Source organism: Falco naumanni, chromosome 5 (genome assembly GCF_017639655.2).
Source record: "Falco naumanni isolate bFalNau1 chromosome 5, bFalNau1.pat, whole genome shotgun sequence".
NCBI lineage: Eukaryota > Metazoa > Chordata > Aves > Falconiformes > Falconidae > Falco > Falco naumanni.
In genome coordinates this window covers 86717936-86743566 of record NC_054058.1, presented here as the reverse complement: position 1 = coordinate 86743566, position 25631 = coordinate 86717936, and positions in this window count along the sequence as shown.

Sequence of the window (25631 nt, the reverse complement as noted above, 5' to 3'; positions counted from 1 at the left end):
AATTTTCCCTTCAAAAGTTAACTTAATCAAATTATCTGGTATCATAAATAAATAAATAAAGATTCTTTTCTCACTTCCATTCTAGTTTTCCTAATACACAACTGTGTTTATATTGCAGAAAACATCTGATGTGAAGCTAGGTTTCCTATAGATATAAATGTTCATGATTAAAAAATATATTGCATGAATCATTTCTTTTGACAAGGCCCCTCACAGCATCTAAGTAGTTCCCCTGCATTTAACTGTTGCTAACAAATAGCTATTGTTTGAGACTGCACTACAAGGACTTATTTTCTAACTGAACCAAAACCTCTGTGCTGAATGGGGCAGCAGTCAGTTCACAATGAATTGTATATTCTCCCACTTCAGCAATTATTTCAACAGCTCTAGTGTAAGACACCAAGTAGCCTAATTTCATTGTAAACATTAGAACTAAGCTGGTGATGCTATGGAATGATTGCTTTTACCACACGTCAAAGTGCAGCATGATTTCACTTCTAACTCCCTTGGCTTTTGATTTTGATTTTCAGAGGTCCACAGTATGAAGCCAAATGTCCTGTAAATGTTACTTATTTACTCTTTGTCCATGGAGTAAAGCCTTCTGCTGTTTGAGTTTGGCTTCTGTAAGTTGTATTAGCAACCAAAAAGGAGTAGGAGATGCTAGACACACTCTTTGCCAAACGCTTAATTTACAATCTGGAGGCTCAACATGCTTAACCCATCTGAAAATCCTGCACATATTGCAGGACTTCTATGGCTTCTCTTCTGTTTTATTCCTACTGCTTTAGGCCAAATATTATTCAAAGGAAGAGAAACTCTCTCTTTGTAATACTCTTTATTACTTTCAAATCACAGTTGGAAGAAAGAAACTGGGAAAATTCAGACAGGACATGAATATCCAATTAATCATCAGATGAACTTGATATTTATTTGGGAATTTTCCTTTCTTTCCATAAAAATTGCTTCTACATATTATTTTCAAATTACTGGTAACTCCAATAGGTTTCTTTCAAACATTTTAAACCCCCAAAATCTGCACACACCTTAACAGGCTTTCTACAGATAATGCATTAAACAAAATTAAAACCTCTAAACACAATTAGAAGAAAAAGGAAGAGAAAAAAACCCACAACCACCTAAAAGCCTTCTAAGCTGTTTAAAATCTGCATATTGTGCATCTATCAGCTTATCAAATAGTCACTCTGGCATTTTAAATTTAAAGTCAGTGAGAGAAATATGTTTTCTTTCTCTTCTGTGTTATGACATAAGCTTTAAATCAAAAGACAGTGCAGGTGTTAGCTACATGAGCACACTGTCCACCAGCACAAGTTTCTAGCACTCTCTATGAGCAGTTTCAATGCCATTCTTGTTTACTTCCTTCTCTCCCACCACCATTATATCAGCAAAGCAGCGCATGACAAGCAAGCAGGACTAAGCTGATGAGGAGACAAGTGGTGTGACAGGTATAAATGGTATTTTCACTTGGCAGTGCCACTTGAGAAGAAAGCAGGAATTAATGTGCATCTAGTAAAACTGAGAGTTTTACTGTATTGTAAGAAGCAGGAACTGTCCTCATGCAAGCTTGTCATCTGGATTCTTATTTTGCTGTGGATATTATCTTCTTTAATTAGGAATAACAAAACAAATTAAGCCCTTTTATTGCCTTCTGTTTATAATCAGAAAGTGTGTTCAACTTATTATTACTACTGTTATTAGACCTTTCTACGCAAGAAAGAGACAGTACATAGAGTTCATACAATTTTTAAAGTTCATACATACAAAGTTCATACTTCATACAGTGTTCAGAGTTCTTATGGATTAATTTAGCAGATCTCAGAATATTTTGACAGACAGTTCTTCAATAATGACATTATATCAACTTCAATAATTCAATTCTGGCAGGTCTAAGTCAGTTAGAAATGCAGGAAAAAAAATAATTTAACCTATTGAATATGTTACCATATATTCCTATAAATGTTCTTATTCTGCATTCAGGATGTTAGTACCGTTCAAGAGAAGTCATCCATCAGGAGCCATTTAAACCACCTCTTTAGTCTATGTCCATGGGTGGACTTTAACAGGACAGCAAATAAATATCCACACATACATACATGCCCTAGTCAGACCAAATGGGCTACTAGTCTGCAAACAGCTCAGGCACCTTAATCGTGGTATTTGGATATACCACTTATCAGTATTTTCCGAGAAAAAAAAGGCAGAAAAAATATCTTTTAATGGAAACTGGTGGGTATTAAATAAATTTGGTAAATAAAATATTTGTCTGTATTTTCATAAGATACATTGGGAAAGATTCTGACACAATTTCTTACCTCCTTAATCTATTTTGGCAGCCAATGAAAAAACATTACGTGCCAAAGGTGGCTGCTATCAGTTTCTAAAAGATAGCTGTCAATAATTCAGATGTGCAGCAACATTTAGTAACACTTAGTAATGTTAAATAAAGAGCTTGCCTTGGTTCTCGGGTAAGCAGCAAGCCCTGAGTAGCTGTTGAGTATGAACCTTGGAGACAACATCCTTGAGATCAACACTTTTGACTTAGATTTTAGAAATGTTACTGATACCAGTAGCCTGTCTCTTCAAGAACTGCCCTTAAGCTTTTAAACAATCTAATTATCTTTAATTGAAAAAAGTAGGGGGAACATTGTTTCTTTTCATCATTTTCTTGAGCAGATTCTGAATCTTCCACCTTGCTTTGCAAATTGAGATAGTTATAGGTACCTGAAGTACTAATCCCACATTAGGAAGAATGCACTCTTGGAAAGTCAGACCTCTTTAAAATACATCAGTACAAACTTTTGTATTTGCTATGAAGTTTTGAAAATATTGGCCAGTTGTATATATTCTTCCAGTGTGATTTGAAATTCACTTGCATCAGGTCACACAAACAAGATAGATGGAACAGCTAATTTAATGTCATTGTAAGGGTAGTATCCAGAAAAATGAAAACAGGTACTGAATCATCCTGGGGTAAGCGCAGGGACAAATCTAAAACAGAAAATCCATTTCCAAACTCCACATTTTGCTCCCCTCCTTCAAAGAGTTTCTTATAAATTAAATTATCTCCTGATTCTGATGCACACTGCAAAATGCAAAGTCACCACATAATACTCATAATATTTAATCCCGGGTTATGCACATGAACCTAAATGAGAAGAAAACAGTCTCAGCATTTCCTAGTGTACCTCCTTCCTTATTCAAAGCAGTACAAGCAGTTTTCAAGTTGCAGCAGTGCTTCACTAAATCAAGGTATCAGTTGCCAGTGATGATGTTGCTACCACCTCAGTGGGGCATTAATTTCAGAAAATAAACTTGTTCAGTTTTTTTTATTCAAAATAAATTGTTTGTGAAAATGCAGCTTGGACTTGAAGAATCAGATTCATAGATGTTGGTGAATAAAGATGTAGCAGTTTAGGTATCACAGTACGTGCATGGGACAGGCCTCTTCTTTTCCAACACCCAGAATGTATTCTGTGTAGGGGCTTGTGGTGGTGAGATCAGGTGTCTGTATGATGTGCACTATTAGAAGTCTTTATTGTACATCTTAATTTTTATTAGGCTTGGGATTATTAGAAAGCTGTATGTTACCCCATTTAACCTGTAGCTCACAAAAATAATCCTTTCCTCTTCCATTCATCCAACTGGAAGAGTAAAAAGAGTTATTCCAGCCTGCACAGCAAAGTGCTGTTACAGCACAAGGAAGCAGAACAGAGCAGTCAAGATCTCAAGTACGTCTTTTTCACCACTTTTTTAGACGTGTAATAGAAATCCTTTATAACAATTTTTCTTTCTCTCTTGGATGACTAATCTTCAAAATGTATTGGATTTAAACATTCAGATTACATATGCTGAAGGACAAGAGAGAGTTAATAGTAGGCTTGGAAGAAGTAGATCAAAAGGCTTTTATCAGCTGCTTGCTATTCCTACAATGGCACCAACAGTGATTGAAAACATTTATCTGGTTTTGGGTGTCAGCCCAGCACACTGCTAATAGTGAGCAGACAATCTGCAGTTTTAGATTTTACAAAGTTTCCTCTCAAAACCCAGATCTCCGCCCCCCCCCCCCCCTCCCTTTTTAAAAGTTCTGCAGCTGTAGCTGGACTTAGCTGTTCTGTGAATGACTTTTAACACAACTGTGTTACTGTTTGTCCACAGCAGTGATTTGAATGCATGCAGTTCTGATTAATTATATTAGAATCATTCACTCATAGGATTACAGGCTTAATTGGAGAACAAATACAAGGCAAAATGGACTACTGCTGGATGCCCCAGGAGATTGTTTTTCTGAATCTGTAACAGACTGATCTTGTGTATACAAATATGGCAAGACAATGAGAATAAACACCAAAGGGAGGTTGCCATCGAGTTGTGAAACCATCCAGGAAGTGGGGAACTTATGTTCAAAGTTCATGAAAATGTAACAGATGCTGTCTATCAAATGAGTAACTGTTTACAGTTCCAAGAAATGTCTTTAACAAAAGCTGGCATTTGGCTAAATATTCTAGATTTGTCGTTTGTTAAAATCCAGATGTTTGTGCGGGTTTGCAAACATGTTTCTTGAGGTCTGTTCAGTTTTTGGGACATTCTTGGCTGAATTTTGCCTACTTAGGAGGGGTTTTAATAGTTTCAGATGGAAACCATAATAAATTTCAAAGTGTTTCATAAGATTTGGGCAACAGCAGGCAAAACAAGATAACCTTGGGCTGTTAGTTTTTGTGTTTCCAAGGGTCATTTGAACCAGAGCTAGCCTTAGTGTCCTGTAACCCCTGTATAAAGCATCAAAAAACTAGTCTAGGCATGTCTGCTCCAACAGACAGCCAGATCTGAGTGTCCTGTAGAAAGGCACTTTGGCTGGCTCAGCCCTAGTGTTGTGATGCTGTGGCTACATGACTTCAGCATCTGAGCTGGCTCACGTCTGGCCAGCTTGAAATACAGGAGGCTAAGGTCTGTCAACAGCTGCCCACAACATAATATTTATTTCTGATGCTCATCATGATTAAGAAAATCCAGAATATTTATTACGTAGCAGTGGATAATGCATTTTCACCTGAATCACTAACGACTGAACCACTGCTGTTCCTTTTTTGAACGCCTGACTTCTTAGCTAAAACCAGTTCCAGCAGTCTGTTTCATTGCTATTGGCTTATTTTAACTTTAGATTCTGCAGGGTGATTCAGAATATGTGTTGGTACAGCTTACTAAAAGGGAAGCTTAATCACAGATGGGAGCTGTCAGTGCTGCTATCGTACAAGCATTATTTGCACACCTGACTGATTATAATTTTGTTCTTCTTTGGCCCTCTGAAAAGGAAAAGAAAATAAATCATGGTTGTATTTTGTTGTTATCAGGTCTGGACCCCAAAATAGCAGCATACGTAGATTAAAGGCTGCTGAGCTGTTTTAACTATGCCTTTTATTGTTAGGCTTTTTCTCATACATGATGTCCAAGAAATAATGAACTAGTCTGAAAGGTATTGAGAAGGGGCCTCAGGAAACAGCATGGTAGCCAAGAGTTTGCCAGCCCTAGAGAAAGAGATTGGGGAGGGAGGTGAGGAGAGAGGACAGTGCAAAACTTTCATAAGGAAAAGTCAAATACCAAAATCCAAACAGTTACCTGCCACTAGGATTCCTCCTGGCTCCAAGACCACAAAATGATCCCACTGACCAAAACAGCAGAGCAGTGGGACCTTCTTCCCTAGTTCCACAGGCTCCACATCAGGGCTGTCATGTGCCTTGGACTTAAAGGCTGATGCCCAAAGGGGTTCAGCATTTCCATGGGTGTTTTGGCTGGGACTTCAAAGTAATGGCAGGGTGTGAGTGGGGCAATGAGGACAAGGACTTCTGTGTAGTGAACATGAATAGAGGAGGGAGTTTTGGATAAAGCAGATTTGTGGAGGAATTCTGTTTACGTTTTTCTCACTAAATCTTCTTACGTTAGGTCTTGCTGAGGAGCAGAAGAGAACAGTTTAAAACATCATACACCACAGTTTTCATGTACAGGAAACCACAAATCATTATAGCAAATCAACTCTAACCAAAGTTAACAAAAAGGCCATCTCATGATCTTTCAGGCAGATAATGCCTTAGAAAGTCAGCAGACACATCTGATACATAGATAAAAATTTAGCAGTGATTCACTTTATACCAGCCTGACCTAAATCAGCATCCTGCCTTGCTATGAAAATACAGATTTTAATTAAAGCATCCTGCATGTGTGACTGTCTTCTCCTTAGTAACAGTATAACACAGTAGCCTAGTGACTAAAAAATCCTCTATCAGGATTTTTATTTTATATTCTCCTCCATCACCATGTCCTCCCTCTTGCTTGTAAAGAAAGCTTTGGCAATTTGCATATTGAAAGCAAAAGTTCTTAGTTGCACTGCAAATTATTTTTGTGCAATATTAAAATTTACCTTCATCATAATATTTGTATACACATCCTTCCCAAGTGTACTACAACGAAAATTCTACTTTACTTGTTAACTGTTGTCTGAAAGAAGGGCGTCGATTTCTTTTGACACAATTTGGGCAATTGCTATGAAAGGTGGCATTTTCAATTCTATATATCTAAATTGGAACAAGTCACAGTACATAATCATATTTTATGTTCTTGGTTCCTTCGATTTTTACTGAGTCAGAAGGATTTTTAGCTACATGGAAAACCAACCCAGTTAAAGTTAGATTCTTGGTTCTGTTCCCTGCATTTAAAAGTGTTTCTTATCTTCCCTAGTAAAAAATTCCACTTTTTTGTAGGCTTGGGAATCCATGGAGATGTGACATGTATTAGCCAGCTTTGCTTCTGTCTCCTGGCTTTTTTCTTCTACGTTATTCAGCACTGCAAGCAGCTGGACACTGCACTGAGGTTTGTCCAAATGTCTGGGCTACTTTCCAAGTAGGTTCTTTGAACAGATGTTCCCACTGAATTTTATCAAGGGCTAGTTTCCTTATGCCTAGAACCTGCCATATGCTCACAGAAAAATGCACCTTGTTTCTGGGGGAACAGCCTTTTATACTGAGATTCAGCTCAAGCCATGAGTTAAAAGTTCAGAGTTCAGACCACTCTTTAATGCTAGCCAAATATTTTTTATTAGCCAAGTAGAATAAGTAAATTCCCTATATTGCACATTTCCCCACATCTCTTAATGATCACTTTTTTTAGTGCAGGAGAAATAATCTCTTTCTTCTTCATGAGAATATTTTCAGCAACACTTTCTAGTCCTCAGATCGTAGGCTGCCTAAGCACTGAATCAAGATACTGTGTTCTTCTTTCCAATGAACATGCTAAGATGTTAGGATATTAAGATTGAAGTGGGAATGCTGAGATTTAGTAACAGTATGTGCAGCTGAGGATTCACAAAGCTGTTACAACCTAACACAAATTACATTGCCTGTCACATATGTATGTAGTTTTTAAGTAGCTGTTATGTGAAATGACTTGAATTCCGCTGATGGAGAAGATGTTTTCTTTGGCTTGGCCAGACATAGAAGTTACAGGAAACTTATCTGAAGAGCAAGGTTGGTTTTTTTTTTTCCTTCCAAAGAACAGAAACATGAAATCCAGTGCTAGGAATCCATTATTTAGGGCATATTGCCTGAGGGTAAATCTACATACCTGGGTGTAAAAGGTATGTGTCCACTATGATTGAGCTCTGAGCTGGACTGCTGCAGCAGAACAGTTGTTAATCCTGTCAATAAACTTCACCGAGAGGACAGATAGCTTAGTGTGCACTGAACACTCTGCTAATGCCATTGTGCAGTTCTAGATCGGTGCACAAAAACTGCACCTGTGTGGCTGTCTGCACCCAGCCGTGAAACTGGGCTCTGAAAAACCAGGTGTCCCAGGAACCCCATGCTCTTTTCTCTTCCCCTCCATGCAGTGGTGAGACAGTTAGAATGATCTGAGAATGTTAGTTTAGGTATGCAGAAATAAAAAATATGACAATTTCAAATATGCATTGAAGATCTGGAGATCTGGTCTTTTTACATCGTGTTGGCTATTTTCTTTCCTTTTTTTTTTTTTTTTTAAATTTTATTCCCAGGTGCCTGGAAATATGGTTACTTCTAAGAAACTGCAATAATTCAGTTTTCAATTGTGTGATGTAGATACAAGTTTGCAAGGCATAATTAAATCAAAGGGGTACATGGACATTACAGAACCTGAATGCAACTTGAGCAGTTTTTTTCATTGTAGTGGACTTACAGGAGAATTTGTCTGGAATTTACTGAAGAGAAATGCAATGGTGCAGTATTTCTGATACCCACAATTTAAAACATTACTTGCTTATATATAAAATAAAACATATCTTTTACAGTGGAAAAAATAACATGTAACTGATTTCAAAAGTACATTCTCGTCCCAGTCTCTCTCAACAGCACCACTAGGAGGAGAGTCTGCTAGGAAACGTTATCTCAGGCAATGCATGTTTTGCCTACACAGAAAACAACCCCTATTTGTTATTTTAAATCCTACAGTCTGCTTCCCTTGCCAAAACTCTACTCCAGTACTTTCCAGTTTGCATAGTATTTCATTCTTTCCATGCCATTTATTCACATACACAACAAAAAATGTAACATCTATATAGGAGTCCCTGAATAAATGGATCCTTTTGGTTATCCAGATTGTGAAGGAACATCTAGCAGTGGTCAGCACTAAAATTCTGACAGATTGAATCAATAATTAAAATTAAGGATGTGATGTCAGAACCAGAATTTAATACAAAAGGTATTTTGACAGCCTGTTAAAATTACATTCACAGCAGTCAACTTTTCTTTATTGTCATTTACTGACTGTGCTCTACTTTGCAGCTTAGGCCAGCACTGGAGTATTACTGGAATTACTCCATATTTAACAGTGCTCCAATTAACTGGTATTTCTCAGAATGACATCCATGCTCCATTAAAAAAACAGACAAAACATCCTGTCACTCATTCCATTGTTACTATAATACAGCAAGAATATTTTATTTTTCCCCAAGTTTTCTTGTGCTATGTGTATTGCTCTCTCTGTCATGTTTGTTTTTGAAGGAGTCATTGCTTTACGAACACAAACTAACAGGAGCCATTATGTTTGCTTCAGCAGTACACTGACTACTCAGGGACACAAATTTTCATTCTTATAAAAGCAATCAATCATTAACATGATTTCTGACTTAGTAAAGAAACCAAATTAAAACACTGGTGTTCTCAGTGTTTCATCAATACATATCTTAAAAGAGTGACAGCAAGGATCCTCATCCTCATTAAGCCACTTTTTGTCTTTACACATTTACATATTCCAAATTTAGATATTATTAACTACTAATGAGCATTGCTGCCCTGTGATGCGCGAAATTCAGAATTTGTTGAATTTAAGACGAATGGACTGGATTTTCTGCATATGTTACATGTCTCTGAGCCAACAGGATTAATTTTTACATTATAAGAAACTCTACTTTTAGACAATGAAAGTGGCATCCAGCCATGACATAGTTATGATTTCATGTCTTTTATCTCTTCCTTATACCAAACACATTCTCCTTTTCTGGTGAGGGATTGCCTCATATTTCGTAAATTACTAGATTACAGCAGGTGGCCCTGGAGTGATTATTGCAATAACAGCTAATTATAACTGTCTTCTAGTGTTAAACCAGTGTATCCTACACTACTGTCCATGGTTTTAGGCCATAAAAAATAGGAGAGTAATTTTATTATGTTCTTCATAGTGTATTCCAGCCTTTGCTCACATAAATTGTCCAATTGAATGGAATAGTCAGTTTAGTAATTAAAGTAGCATGGAATTATCTGTGTGTTTAAGTACTATTGATTAGAAGTTTGCTGGAAGATGGACACTTTCCTGAATCCAAATGTAAAAGAGGCTGTTACAGTGATTATGCTCATGATACTAAAATAAAAGAATTCCATCTAACTATTAAACAAAGGCTAACTGTATCATTTGCCACCACCCCCCACACTGCTCCCCACACCCCGAAGTATTTACCCTTACTCAGGGTAAAGTAAGGACAGGTAACTAGAATTAATGTGAGGAAGTAAAAAAAACCCTAGGCAACTTACTTATAGGCCAGGGGTCTAGGAACAGTTTGTCTGAAATGGCTCGAGCTACTGAGTAACATTCCTTGACACAGTACAAAAGTTATTTAGTTAAGCCTTTGAGTAAAAGTTATGAAATTTTAGGAAGAAATATTGGCAAGGAGAACTATGTTTCCTACTATGTTTAGACCTACAGATAATCTAAGTTGGCCTAATCCTATTTCTTTTTTTAAAAAATATCTGAACTGAAAGTACCTATTGTCAGTACATATTGTGTTATATTTTTCATGTTCTCTTCTGGTTTTTACTAATCTGTACAAACCAGACAATTTATACTTTTAAACAATGTAATACTGACGAAACTTTTCTTCCATTACTTCAGCTAATATCTAATTTCTCTAAATTTCTGTATTTATTCATTGAATGGTAAAAAGACATATTAATTCAGTCCACTGAAATACAATGCAATATAAATATGTCTAATTCTGTCAACATCTTTAGGGCCTATTTAGGAGGGTACACAAAATTCCCAGAACTGGTTAAAGTCTCATTGTCTTTTGTTCCTTTTTAAACTTGAATCTCTTTATTTTTTTCTTAACAAGCTGATGTATCAAAAATAATGTACAAAATAGATGGTGGGAGACATTTCCAATATAAAGAGGAATTTTCATTATAGATGAACAAAAAAAATAATAACCCCAATATTTTCTGTTGATGAAATTTACCAAAAACAAATAAGCACAGAAGGACTACCCAGAATGGGCTTTAGTTACAGCTTTACAGAAGAAATATGAGACAACAATTCCTAGAAGTGATTTAAATAAAAAAATATGTATATTGATTTACTGTTCAAACAAAAACCAAACCTTACATTGTTTATCAATGTTATTCATTAGTCATTAATACTCAAGATAATCTGATTAGCAATTATGTTTGTGCGTTTATGTTCTCCTTAAATTTAAAAATCTACTCTGTAATGTTTCTTTTGCCTCTTTTCTAGCAATCTTCGATATTGGGCTCCTTATCTCTAACATTACTTTCTCCCTTTATTTTTCCCCTGAAAACGTATGTCTCTCCATGGAATAGTCTACAGGTATTTCCACTGAGTAGAATATGGATGGTAGGAGTATTCTTCTGGAATGAAAAATCAGATCAGATTAGCTCAATTGCTTTGAGGTGAGACACTGGTCAGCGACTGATCTTCAAGTTGTTCAATCACAAAGTTCTGGCCAAGGCACCAAGAGCTGTGACCTGTGGGTACCTGCTGCCGGATACACACATTTCAAAATCTTGTCACCAATAAGCCTATCCTCACTGTCAATCACTTTCAGTCAAGGGTGACTGGTTTCAAGACTGTACAACTTTGTTGATATAACCATAGAATTTGGAGCTAAATATTTATTCCTAAATTTAAAGACTTCAGATTCAATTTGTGTGCTCAGTTTTTAATACATTTTGAGACTTTCACAAAATATAAAGCCAAAAAGCCATGTCAGATGATTTGTTATGGTGTACGCAATGCAGGTGACTGAGTTTCACCCAGATGGCCTATATCAAGTCTGAAGACCTTAATTAGTCTAAAACACTTTCAGCCTTGAAAAATAAAGCTTTGTATGAAAAGCAAACTGCAGGAGAGACTGAGATTATACCAGTATTAGGCTGTGCTCTTGACAGGGAACTGAATTGGCCAAGTACAAAATAATCCTCGTAATTTATATATTTCTGTCTTTGTGTGATGTTTAACAGCTTTATAACCTAGATGAAAGAGAAAGGAGACCACACATGAGGTTATCACAGCAAGCAGATGTCTGTATCTGGATTTACAAGGGCAAGATGGTGTATTCTGTAAACACTGATGATACCCATGACTTTCCAGTTTTCACCTTGTCTGTGGAATGGAAGCCTTACGGAAGGAGGCTTTTTGACAACCCTTTTCCTCAGAGAAAAAAAACCAACTGGGAGAATCTTAACATACAGGAAAACTATGGTAGGAAATAAAACATACTAGAAAGGTTTTTGGTAAACTCATGCTCTAAGCCAGATTTCTCAAATATTAAATGTCAAAAATGAGTAAGAAAGAGATTGAAAAAAAATTGGTATTGAATAGATTCAATCAGGATACAGACATTCATGAAACAAATCTACAAAAAAAATCAAAATTATTTGGGAGTGAAAATGAGCTGCTAATCATGGAATAAATAATAAAAAAAAAAAAAAAGGAGCTGATTCTTAAGAAAGTTAAAGAATTTTCGGATTTTACTTGGAAAGGAAATAAGGTTTCAGGTGTTTCAGGCTATAGTACAAGCTATTATCCAGAAAAGGGAGATATAAAATGAATTAGAAACTTTCCTAGGCAAAAATTAAAAAAAAAAAGAAAAAAGAAAAAAAGAAAAAGACATTGTTAGAGGTTATTTTCCTTTTAAAGTAATATATAGCAAAGCCGCCATCACATCATAAAACTAAAGTTACAGTAAGGGATTAAAGTCTTCATGAAATTAAAGATAATTTTGCATTAAAATAGTTAGAGTCTTGTGCGGAAAACAAGCCAAAAACTTGGGCTTGGTTTGATATAGTAGTGAAGGATCAGCAGCACGAAAGAGAATGGAATGGTTAATCTCACAAGGAAGAAAGTCTGTACAAGAGGAAAGGTATAGTGAAGAAAGACTTTCTGGTTCGTGAGTCCACAGCAGGACTTGATGTAGAATGAATGAAATAATATGCAAAAGATTACAAAAAAGAATAGAAGAGCTTCATGGGGAGAGGGAAGAGTATAATTAGTAATCCGGGAGTGAAATAGAGTCCAGGACTAAACAGAAAGACTCCAAAATGTCATATTCTTTATTTCCCTGTCCAATATAGAATCAATTATATCCCCACCATTCCTGACAAATTATTTTCTAGCATGTCAGACACTTCAGAGTCTCTCCAGGCAATCTATTCATAAAGAAACCGAAGTGCATAGGCATATTCCACAGCTAAAAAGTCCCTCACAAATATTAGGGGGAAAATGAAAGGAGTCAATATGGTGTAACATGAAGTAATAACACTTAGAATTTGTCACTGATTAACTCATCCTGCTCTGAGGAGTACTGTGCTATGCCCTGGGACAGCAGAAGGAGCTTTTCAGAAAGGGAGAGGTTTTTCTGCATGTGGAAAATAAAAAAAAAAAAAACAACCACAAAACACTCCAAATGTACAGTTTGGTCTTTTCATATTTTTGAGAAAGAATAAAAAAAATAATTGATAATAAAAAGGATAGTCTGAGGTTCTAGAAGGACTACAAAAGGCACAAGATAGGTTCTAAGGGTTAGAAACCTACGAGCAAGAGAATACACTCAGCATGAAAACGCTAGTAGATAAAATTTAAATGTTAAGGTATGTAAGAAGAAATTAAAGAAAATAGCAAAGAGATATTATGTGGTTTAAAAGGGCTTCTAGATATTAATTTAATCTTCTGTTGTAAAAGGCAGGGAAATATCATAGGATCACAGAACAGCTCAGGTTGGAAGGGACCTCAAAAGATCATCTGGTCCAACCAAAAAGGGAGTCTGGATGAGTTTATCTAGTACACTGTCCAATTACATCTTGAAAAGCTGAAAACAGATGTCTACGAAGGTAGCAGACTACCTGAGATGATCCCAACCAAGGTCAAGTCTGTTATAGCAGTTTTCTAGGTTTCCTTACGTATTTAAGGAGAATGCTATCTTCGAGAAGAAAGGCGTGCCATGACGTATACTTGCTCTTGGACTAACCAGGGTACTTGAGAGTTAGGTAGAAAGGAGGTAAGGTTAAAGAGGTCAGGTTAAGTTCAACAAAACTCAGTGCTGGGTCCTGCAGTTGGGTTGTAACAACCCCATGCGACACTACAGGCCTGGGGAGGAGTGGCTGGAAAGCTGCCTGGTGGGAAAGGACCTGGGGGTGCTGGCTGACAGCCGACTGAAAGTAACAGCCAGCGGCGTGCCTGGGGGGCCAAGGCCAATACCATCCTGGCTTGTTTCAGAAATAGTGTGGCCAGCAGGACTAGGGAAGTGGTTGTCCTCTTGTACTCAGCACTGGTGAGGCTGCACCTCAAATAATTGTGTTCAGTTTTGGGCCCCTCACTTCAAGAAAGACATAGAGGTGCTGGAGCATGTCCAGAGATGGGCAACGAAGCTGGTGAAAGGGTCTGGAGAATAGGTCTTCTGAGGAATGAGTGAGGGAACTGGGGTTGTTTAGTCTGGAGAAAAGGAGGCTTGGTGGGGGGGGGGGGGGGGGGGGGGCGCGGCGGGGCTTATTGCTCTCTACAACTACCTGAAAGGAGGTTGTAGGCAAGTCGGGGTAGGCCTTTTCTCCCAGATAATAAGTGACAGGACAAGAGGAAACAGCCTCAAGTTGTACCAGAGGAAGTTTAGTGTAGAAGAATGAAGCTGGGTTAATTAGCATTGATAATGTACAACTGTGGTTTGGCTTCAGGGGCGGCGGGTTGGCCGATGTAGATAAGGTGCAGCTGTGGCTGGTTCTGTTAAGTGGTTGGGCTGCTAGTGAAGAGGGAGCAGTCGAAGAAGAGAGAAGAAGAAGCAGAGAGAATGCATGCCTGGGATGTTGAGAGACAAGGAGAAGGCAGTAGAGGGACTGGCATGAAGGGTATGTTGGTATGTGGTGGTAAAAGATCTTGTTGCAGCTGGCTAGTTTAAAGAGTGTTATGACAGTTTAGATTGGATATTAGGGAAAAAAATGTTTACTGAAAGGCTGGTGAAGCATTGGAACCAGCTGCTCAGTGAAGTGGTGCAATTGCCATCTGGGGAGATATTTAAAAAACATGTAGATGCAGTGCTTAGGGACATGGTTTAGTGATGGATTTGTCAGTCCTGGATTAATGGTTGGACTTGATGATCTCAAGGTCTTTTCCAACCTAAATGATTCTACGATTTGAAATTATCTAAACCACAGACAAATCTTTCAGATCAAGAGGATCAGAATATGCATCATGTTGTGGTGGGCTGACCTTGCCTGAATAGCAGGTGCTCACCAAGCCCCTCTATCACTCCCCTCCTCAGTGCAGGGTGAGGGGCGCAGCAGGAAATAAGATGGAAAAACCTCATGGGTCAAGTTTAAAGACAGTTTAATAAAGCAAAAACAAAGGCCATGCACAAAAGCAAAGGAAAACAAAAAAATTAATCTCTACTTCCCATCAGCAGGCAATGTCCAGCCACTTCCTGGCAACCAGGGCTTCCATACATGAAGCAGTTTCTCTGGAAATGTCATAATGAATGCCCCCCTCCCTTCCTCCTTTCTTTTAGATTTTATATCTGAGCAGACATCATATGGTATGGAATATCCCTTTGTTCACTTTGGGTCAGCTGTCCTGGCTGTGTCCCCTCCCAAGACCTTCCCACCCCCAGCCTACTGGTGGTGCAGGAGGGAATGTTGCAGAGAGAGCCTGGGTGCTGTGCGAGCCCTGCTCAGCAGCAGCCAAACCCCGGTGTGTTATCACCACCTTTCCAGCTACCGATGCAAGCACAGCGCTGGGGGGGCTGCTGTGGGGAAAACTAACTCCATCTCAGCCAGACCAAATACACTCATGAAATGCCCTGAAATGCCTTTCCCACATTTGCCATGTTCTGTGATATCTTTTGTATTCTAAGGTTGGTATGTTTTCCATAACTCCATCACCTTGATAAATCAGATTTCTTCAGCATCCAGGAGAGTGCTGACTTGCTCTGATTGGTTACTAATGTATATATGCTATTAAAATACCCACAACAAAAAACTCTAGGTAATATAAATAAATGTAAGAGAGTTCTAACATGATCCTCAGAGGATTAAAGAACTATGAAATAATTTCAGGGAGATTGAAGAGGAAATGTGAAGACCATGCAGGTGGGAAACACTTATGAGTACCTTGCAAAGACAAGAGCAAGCATTATTTTAAAAACCTGACAACCCCCAACAAAAAAAACAACAACAAAACAAAAAACCAAACCAAACCCAAGAAACACCACCAAACAAAAAAAATCCACAAAAATCAAAATGTCTGAGATGGAATAGTGCAAAGTCCTTCCAGTGCTGGAATTAAAACATTAAGAAACAAGCAAAATTATGAGAAAAGGTTTGAAGTTCAAAGTTGTGTGTTTCAAAAATCATGTAATGCAGAACTAAATGTTAAAGTACCATTTTCATAATGTTTTTGTTTATGTAACGCAGCTGGCAGGCTCTTAGCTAGAAAGGTTAAGAAAAAATAATTGGTAATATAATGACCTTGTTAATTAGGCATAAAAAAGAACAACACATAATTATTTATGAATGGATAACAGATGTTTATGGTCATTTAATAAAAGGCTATCTACCTCAGAAAATCATAAAAGCAAGAAATTGTTAATTTTTGCAGAACACTACCTTTACATAATTAGAAACACATGACTATCAAACCTGGATAGCATCATCAGAGGAAGGGAAGTTGAAATATTTTTTGTGTTCAGACTAAAATCTGAACATATCAGAACAGCAGATTGGAACGGGTTGACAGCCATATTCTAAAAAGTATTTTAATGTCTATGCTATTCCTTTTCTAAATTAATCATGCAAAGGAGAACTATTCATTTCTTTTGAAGGAAACAAAGCTGTAACACTTACAAAGGAAAGAAGCTATAGAGGGACAGCTTATAGTCCACCCTTGATTTCAGAAACAAATGCTGCAGGCTGTTAATGTTGATGGTTTGGACAGGCTAGAATATACTGGCTACCAGGACACACCTTCATAATAGAACCCATGACCTACACTCTGCTTACTTTGTCAGCAAAGAAGAAAACCTTTGAATAAATAAAATGTCAATACATATCTCCTGTGTTGGAAAAGGAATCTGTATGAAACTAAGCAGATCACTTGCTCTTCCACTTATACAATGACCCTGGAGCATGTGAGCAAATGCCCACAGCAAACATCACTCTTTAGCCTTATATTCAGAATGGTGGGCACAGGTTTTAGATGAGAGAGTGCTGGATAGAAAGAACAAGGGAGGTTCTGGTAAGGAAGAGGACATAGTTCTCCACATAGCTTATTATTAATGACTCACTTTCTTCCTTAAAAGTATTATTGTCATGAAAGCTCTCCCATGCTTCCCTTCTTCTATTCCCCCACCCCCAGACAAGCATCTAGCTTCTACGGTATTTAAAGATTTGGAAAAACTTATACATGTCATTCAAAGTGTATGTCAGCTTAGGGACATATGACATACTTACCCATAGGTCACCTGAAGAGTGTTCAGAAACCGCATGAAATCCTGTACAAAATATGGAAAGCTAAAAAATCATGTGATGACAAGTAAAAAAAGATAATAATTCTTTAATTCATTGAACCTTGGGAACACTGAGCAAGTCTGAAAAGTAATTCACCATTAATAGTCCCGTTTGAGAAACTAAAACCTTCCCAGGACTTATGAAATACAAATACGTAGTTCGATCTGTTAAGAGGAAGTACTGCCCATTCAGGTTGGATCTTTTGAGGAGATACAATGATCCCATAACACCAGAATATCACGACAACTTTCAAGAAGTAAAATTTGTTTATTCCAATATCTGCAAATTGAAACCTTGTCAGGAAAAGAAAAACTTTTTTTTTTTTTTTTTTGTAGATCTACTTTATTTGAGCGACATGGCTTTAGAAACTCAGTTGGAAAATTATTAAGAACTTCTAAAATACTCTGCACTTAGTATGCATTTTCATATTTAAATACAGTGTTTTAGAAAAAGGGAGAGGCAGAAAACTTAAAAAATGATGGTTTTAGACACACATTGAAGAAAGAGTCCTAGCTGGAGACGTGGAGAAAGAAATGGAAAAGGACTTCTGTATCTTCCTTAGGGAAAATTTACTGATACCCATTTTTATTCACAGCATCCTCATGCACACTTTTTTATTGATTAATTTGTATAGCAGAATGATAGACACTTCTCTCACACACACTTTTGTCAATGGCAATGATTATCTATGAATATCAAATCATATGCAGCAAGATGTGATTACAAGTTGCCAGGTTTGATTTGTGGAACACATCACATTTGCATGCCCTGAATAATACCTTGAGATGTAATACCTTGCGATGTAAATAAAGGAGATAAAAGGAAAAAAAAATAAAAGAAAGAAAGGAAGAAATCTTGTTCAGGTATTCATAAAAGTTATTTTAATAAGTGAAAGACAAGTTTCAGTATATTTATTGGCTCTTTTAGTCATTTGGTCTTCATTTCATATTTTAATTCATTTAGTTTAAAAGTATTAGATATCTATGCCTCTTGTTGAGAATAACTTGTCTCGGCCTCAAAATCCTAGAAAGACCTGCAATTTCTGTTCTAGCAACAAATAACTATCTTTGTCAGTAATTGCTGGCAGTGGTGGTAAGTGTGAATGAAGTGCAAACTGAGGACAAGAAGGGTAAGATGGGGATAGGAAGGGTGTAAACAGACTGGATCCAGGTGTATGACCAGAATTTAATTGCTGTGTTTAAAAGGGTTATCCTGGTGCATGGATAAGATTCAACCCTAACTGAAAAAAGACATACTAGGGCTTACCGAATAGCATAAGATATTTCAGTCACAGTACTTCTGCTCCCTCTTTTCAGGGATGCAATATTGCTCTTCTTTGTGGAGGAATGCTTTCTATTTTTTGTGCTTGCTCCCTTCTTCTTTTCAGTTAAATATCTGCCGTGAGTAGGTGGCTGTCAGTGCATGTGGGAGAGCACTTGGTTACATCAGGAATTCTTGCTTCATGAGTGAGAAGAGTGAAGGAAAAAACTCCCACCAACACACACATTTTTCATCCTATTTAAATAGACTTAGCAATACCAAAGAGAAGATAATAACCTGAACACCTACAGACCGAGGGCTTACTCATGCCTTTCTCATCTACCCACATCTACATCTCCATAGAGAAAGAAGGAGTCATCCACCTCTGCTGCCACAACTCTCCCATTTCCTGAAGTTCAGAAAGCCTGTTTTCTCCATCCAAAGACCATGTTGAAAGAAGGACCTCTTTGGTAAAGGCAGCCACTGGAAGTGGTGTCATTTGGGATATGCTATGATCACCCACTAGTTTCATAGAAGTTTGACAGGAGAAAATTATATTTTCCTCAAAGTTGTTTGATGATTATTGAAGGCTGTATGAACAAGGACCATCTTGACTGCAAACAATTCTTATATCAAGAACTTTGGCAAAGCTGAACATCTTTATTGAGTCTCTGTAAATGGTTTTGTTTGATGTCTGTGGCCTGAATCCTTCATCAGGTTTAAAAGAAGGGGGCAAATCATGCCTTTCAGGAAAATGAGGGGGAAATTAAACATAGGAAGTCTCATTCCCTATTCTGATGAAATTCTCCTTAAAAATAAATACCTGTAACCTTGGAGACAATTTGAACATGAACTGCTGGCATCACGTTTAGTGGCTAATTACATATTTTTGTGGATTTTCTGTGACACAGTGGATATATCTTCTACTTGTATGCATCTAAAACTTCCACTGTGTTTAACGATGCCAAAAGAACCGCATCAGTACGAGAATAAATTCTTTAATATCATTGGTCATTAGGGTATGAAAGGATGGTGGAAAAATGTCAGTGTAGGTCCTTCAAGTCTGTATTCAGCTGCCATTACAACGTATCATAATTAGCATCTCCATCAAAATTATGTATTTTGTGAGATCCTGTTAGGAACTGTTCTGGGAATGAAACAAACTTTTTCTATTGCTTCTTTCTTATTCTAGGTATCACCACACACTTCACAGCCAAGCCGTTATAGCCATGGAATGCTGTCAATTGTATTTTTTATTTTGCTTTGAAAGCCACAATGCAAGCACCAAGGACAGAGAGGGAATCTTGATGTGATGTGTTGTGTAAAGGATGACATATCAAAGGGAACAGAAATACATGCTGAGCTAAAAGTATGTGAATAAGCACATCATCCAACAATTTGACAACTGGATATTACAATGGCAAATACCTAATTTTAATTCTAGCAATAATGAATTAAATCAGCTAGGACTGATACCACACCAATTGTAATAATTTCACTTAGCTAAGCTGTGGAATGCCTTGCCAAAGGATTTGTGACACTAAAAGTTTACATGCTCTCAAGTAGAAATTGGTCAAGTTCACTGAGTAGAAATCTTTAGAGAATTCTTAGATACGTAGAAACAACAGCTCGTTCAGGGACTTTCTGTGCCTCTAATAACAAGTCTCTGGAAGAGTACTCAAAATAACTGCAGTTTATAAAACTTTTATTCTGCCCTTCCATTAAACATCTGTTTTTTCTCATTGTTTAGGACTGTTGGACTGGATGAACCTTTGGTTTGCCCTAGTACAATGACACTTTTTGTGTTTCATCTAATGTGAAATACTGTAATATTACCATAGCAATGCTAGCGTAAGAAACTAGATCCATATGATGAAAAAGCTGAATAATGATTTCCTCATGCATTGTTATTACCATGATGCCTAGGATCAATCAGATGCATAGCACATACTAACACCTACTCTCAGATTCTCTACAAAGAGAAGTAAAGCGAACCCTCTTCCCAAAGAATTTACCTGGGGGAAAATAGACAGTTGCACCCAAAAAGTGGAGGCATGTACAAAAATAAAGGCAACAGCAGAAAGGAAAATATCTCTTTTTTTAATTATTATTAGTGCTATAACAGCTTAATTACTCTAAAGACTTTGTAAAACGTAATAGAAACAAGAAGTGTTTTGGATGTCCATAATATATTCATTGGCAGATGTTTATGGGGAGCACATCCCCATGTGAGGCCGCATGGAGGGAAACATGGAAGCTCTTTCAGAATTCAATAACAGAGATATGAAATCTGATATAACTGATTAGTCAAATGTGAAAGTCAACATTTCATTAATTAATAAGTCCTAACATGCAGAGATCTGATCAGTCACACATATCCTTGACATTGAAAAAAAGTATTTGTCATTGATATAAAAGAGAAGGGCAGCCCAGTAGAAAGGTGCAATTAATGTGATATTGTATTGCATAATGGAATATATTCCATTTCAAAACCAGAAGCAAATCAAATTCTGCTTAGCCCTAACCATACTGAATTCTATGTATGATTTAAAACTTGATCTTTTAAAATAACACTTATTACAAAAAGTTAATAGTGTATGAACTGAAACGCATTTGTTTTGCAAACTGGCTAAAGCAAACTTTTCTGTAATTATTTCTAAACTTCTACAGGATACAAACAGGATAATTGTGCAGGATACAAAAATACAAACTAAATATTCACTTTTTCAAAGTTTTCCTTTTTGCCAAATCACATCCATTGTTCAGTTTTGCTAGGAAAAAAAGAAAATAATCCATGATCATTTGCATGAAACTATCTTTCTTGTCTCTTACATTCATTAAATTAATGAGAAGTCCAGTTTCACTAAGTCCACAAAACCTGCAACAGCTCAAAGACTCAGATGTAGTCCCTGTCTCTATAGGCATATAAATTACTGATACAACATCCATGAAAATTTAACTTATACATGTTACTATAATTGTCAATACCCTTGAATTCATCTTGCCTTTTTAAAGAATTATTTTATTGCCTTTCTTTCTTGTCAACTAATATTTTACCTGCTTATTATATTGTTCTACCTTTGCTGTGACAATTCCTTGGTTACTTTTCTACTCACGTTTTTGCTTTAATGTCAAACCCTTTCATGGCATCTCCCAATTTTTTTTCAGCATAAGGCAATGAAAATGAGAAACAAAGTTCTTGTTGCTATTTTCTGTGCTTTGTTTTTGTTAGTTTTATAATAGGCTTTGTGACTTCCTTTTATTTTGCTGCAAGATATTTTTATGGATTTCACAAGTGGCCACTTCGCTCCTTTTTCATAGACACTGTGTTTTACATAATGAGCTCTCAGGCCTAATCATTTTACCACTGTTAATGAATTGTTATGTAAAGCTCTTACACAATTCACTTAGGAAAGAACTATTGTCTCCATGAATTGCATTATTGCTAATCAACAGTTCTGATCTTGCAATAGAAGATTCATCCACCAAATTGTCCATCAGATGGTCCATCAGAAAGGTGAGTGGTTTAACAGGAAGGAGGGCTGCAATTACCTTCCTACAGTGACTCTTACCTCAGTCTGGCAGTAGCCCCCTTTGAAAGCAGTTAATGAAACTCAATCAATCTAGTTTTAATAATCTAAAAGTTGGGTGTTTATGCTAAATTTAGTCTCCTTCTACATAGTAAGTGAAGGAAGACAACTGTTTCCAAAGGAAGATTTATCCTCACTATCTCTGGAAGTGTCTAACTCTGTATGGAATATAAAAGGAGCTTAGACAACTGATTTAGGCTAGGTACCTAATTTTAGATGGCTACAAGTTAAATGAGAAAAATTCTACCCATAGATTAGTTTATTAAAATGTGACCTTTACTTATTGAAATGAAATTAAATTCAGGACATTTAATTTAGTTAGTTGTTCAATACGCTCTACACATTTTGAATATTTGCAGATACATGATTACACAATTCGTCACTCAAAATATAGTACTTTTTCTGTCTCACTTTCCAAGTGTAACAGAGCAGTAAAACTAATGAAGGGACTATTTCAGGCACAAAATTCTGAGAAGGATAATACACCAATACACCTTCTAAAAAAAACGTTGTGGAGTTTAGAAATATTTTGAGGTAGTTCTTGCATTATAGATGGTTCCATAAAAACATAGTTTTCTGTGTGAGATTCATAGAATCATAGGTTAAATCCTATATATCTCTGAGGACATTTACAGAAATTATAATGAAATAAGGAAAGTAAGCTTATGTGTTCTCTTTGCTTTGCTATGTATTTTATAAATATTAAATATATTATTAAGGTTATTTTTAATGTTTTACTACGTGCTGTTTGATTTTAGGAAAGACATTAAGAAGTTCATTAGCTGAAATATTATGCAGTGTAACTAAAGAAAATAATATAACCACCTGTGTGCCCTATTTTTTTTTTCAAATTTTAAGAAACAGACAGTGTAACACACTGTATTTCTGCTTTCTAATTTTTTTCCAAATAAATTTTATTAAAATGCCTCTAAGCTATTCTCTACAAAACTAGCAAAATATAACATTAGGACTAGCAGTAGTTACACAACATGGCACTGAACAGGCACATAATATACTGAAAGTTGAGCTTGTACTCACTTTGTGGAGGGCAAAATTTGTATTCACACTAAACACTTGATAATTGTGTGCTAGAACTGATTCTGAAAATTTACGAGGGCACATTCAGCTTCATTTATCCTGCTTTTAGCTGCAGCAACTCTGAACTATACACATCAGCATTTAATCTAGCCTATTACTTTAAATAAATGTTTTGTTCTGGGTTGTATCAGAATAATTCTAAGAACAACTGAAACTTCTAATATCCTCTGACTTTTCTTCCTTTATTTGTGAATCTATTCAGATCTTATAGGAGATTTATTGTTTTAAGGAATGTAACAGTGATTACTTCCAACATACAATACACAACTTTAATTTGGCTACATGTATTCAACCCATACCAATGTTGAATACAGCTATGAGTTAGGCTCCACTCAAGTGGGAAGCCGAGGTTCAGATCAAAGGTCAACTATGTATTTACTTCTGTATGTTTAGTCAAAGAGCTGCCACAGATGTGCTTTATAGAGGGCTAGTAGAGAATTCAACAATACAGGTAAAAATCAATCTCCAAACGAACTGACATGGGAGTTTCAGCTGGGCACTTCCCCTCGGGTTAGCGTGTGTTACTCAGCAGTAGGTTTGCTGCTTGTTTCCCAGTTGCTTTTTGCGTATGCTGTATACAGATTGGCAAGAGGAGCACCAGTTCAAAAAGCCTTCTGCCTGGATAAGGAACTGGGTCTTAGCATCTGTGGTGTGACACGAGCAGTTATTGGGTTGACTGGCCACTGGGCAGTGATGTCAAGGACAGCCATAGCACCTAACTGTTACTGATGCTGACATCCATATTAACACCTCTGAAGACACAGGTCAAGTGCTTTACTTGTTCAATCAGAACTGTTCTTTGCCAAGACAGAGATTTCCTATATTTTTTTCCTGTTACTTACCTAAGTTCCTTTGCTTGATCCTTTTCAATAGTGGAGAGAGAGAGCTGACCTGGAATGGCACTTAGAAATATAAGTAAAAGGACTGAAAACATAGGGGACATCTTATTATTTTGAATACTGTGATATAGGAATATATATATATATATATAAAACATGCAGTCACTTTTTAGCTTTGCTATGCATACCTGTGGGCAGTGTTTCAGTCAGCTAAACTGGGGTTTTCTAATTTGGAGGGAGACTTGAGCAGGTATGAACATAACTGACATACGCAATTTCACATGATATACTTTTTTTTTTTTTTTTTTTTTCTTCTGCTTCTTTATATGCATTCACTTCTCTGGGAAGGCATATAAGTCAGAGATTCAGATCCAAAAATTTTGAACTGCTGGAGGGCTATTACAAGAGGAAGAGCAATGGGAGAGAAAGTATCACATAAACCAGACAGTTATCTAAACTAGCCAGGTGACACCGACTGACACTGGTACAGCAGAAAAAAGGGTTTATGTACTACATGAAAAGAACATTGGAGAGGTCAGAAAGTGGTAACGTTATCCTTTACTGTGAAAAAATACCCCACACATCAGTGATATATGTAAAAACCTAACACCGTATCCAAGCATTAACTCTACATTCAATGAAGATTTAAAGTATCTTGTTAAGGAGAACTTAATTGCCGCAGTATAATATATATGGTTAATCAGAAGCTAGGAAGATTAATGGACACAAAAGTCAAACTGAAAGCCAGATACACCCAGGGTACCATCTATACCTTTGAGCTGAGGTAGGATCCACAGATTCCACACATCTGGCATTCAGCTGGAATAACTGAGCTCACTTTAGCCTTTTATCGGCAACTGCACTGTGGTATAAAGGTACAGAGGGACATTCACAGATTTTTGCAGTACAATGAAATCCACAGTTATAGCAGGTAATAATCATTCCTGATATACAATGCATTCCCAGATCTGCAATTTTCCCATAAAAAATATTATCCCCACGTTTTTAAAATGAGCTACAGAACGTGTGTACAGTACACACTAGAGTTTACGTTAGAATGCACCTAGGGGCACATTCTGCTTTTGATGATGCATGTAATTACTATACCATAATGATAATGTGAGTTACATGCTTATTTTAAGCCAAGTCCTTCTCTTCTTGACATCAGCAGGAGTTTAATCACACCCTCAGTAGAAAAAATGTGTCCTTAAAATGGAGAGCAGTGATTTAAAAATCAAGCTTCAGATAATATTCTATTATACCAAAACACAAACATTGTTAGTACGAGTTACTGAGCTGCTTCACATTACTACCAACATTCTACAAATCTGTATGCTCCTCCCATGCTGTTAATGAAAATTATCAGCATCAAACATTGCATACATACAGGTATAAGCCATAGAGTTTACATATGTAAGTTTGCACTTGATTTGTGCCGTTCAAAATGTTTAGAGTTCAGGTTAAAATAATTCTGATGAGTGTACATATATATAGAAACAAAAAATAAAATAATCAGGAGAAAGCAA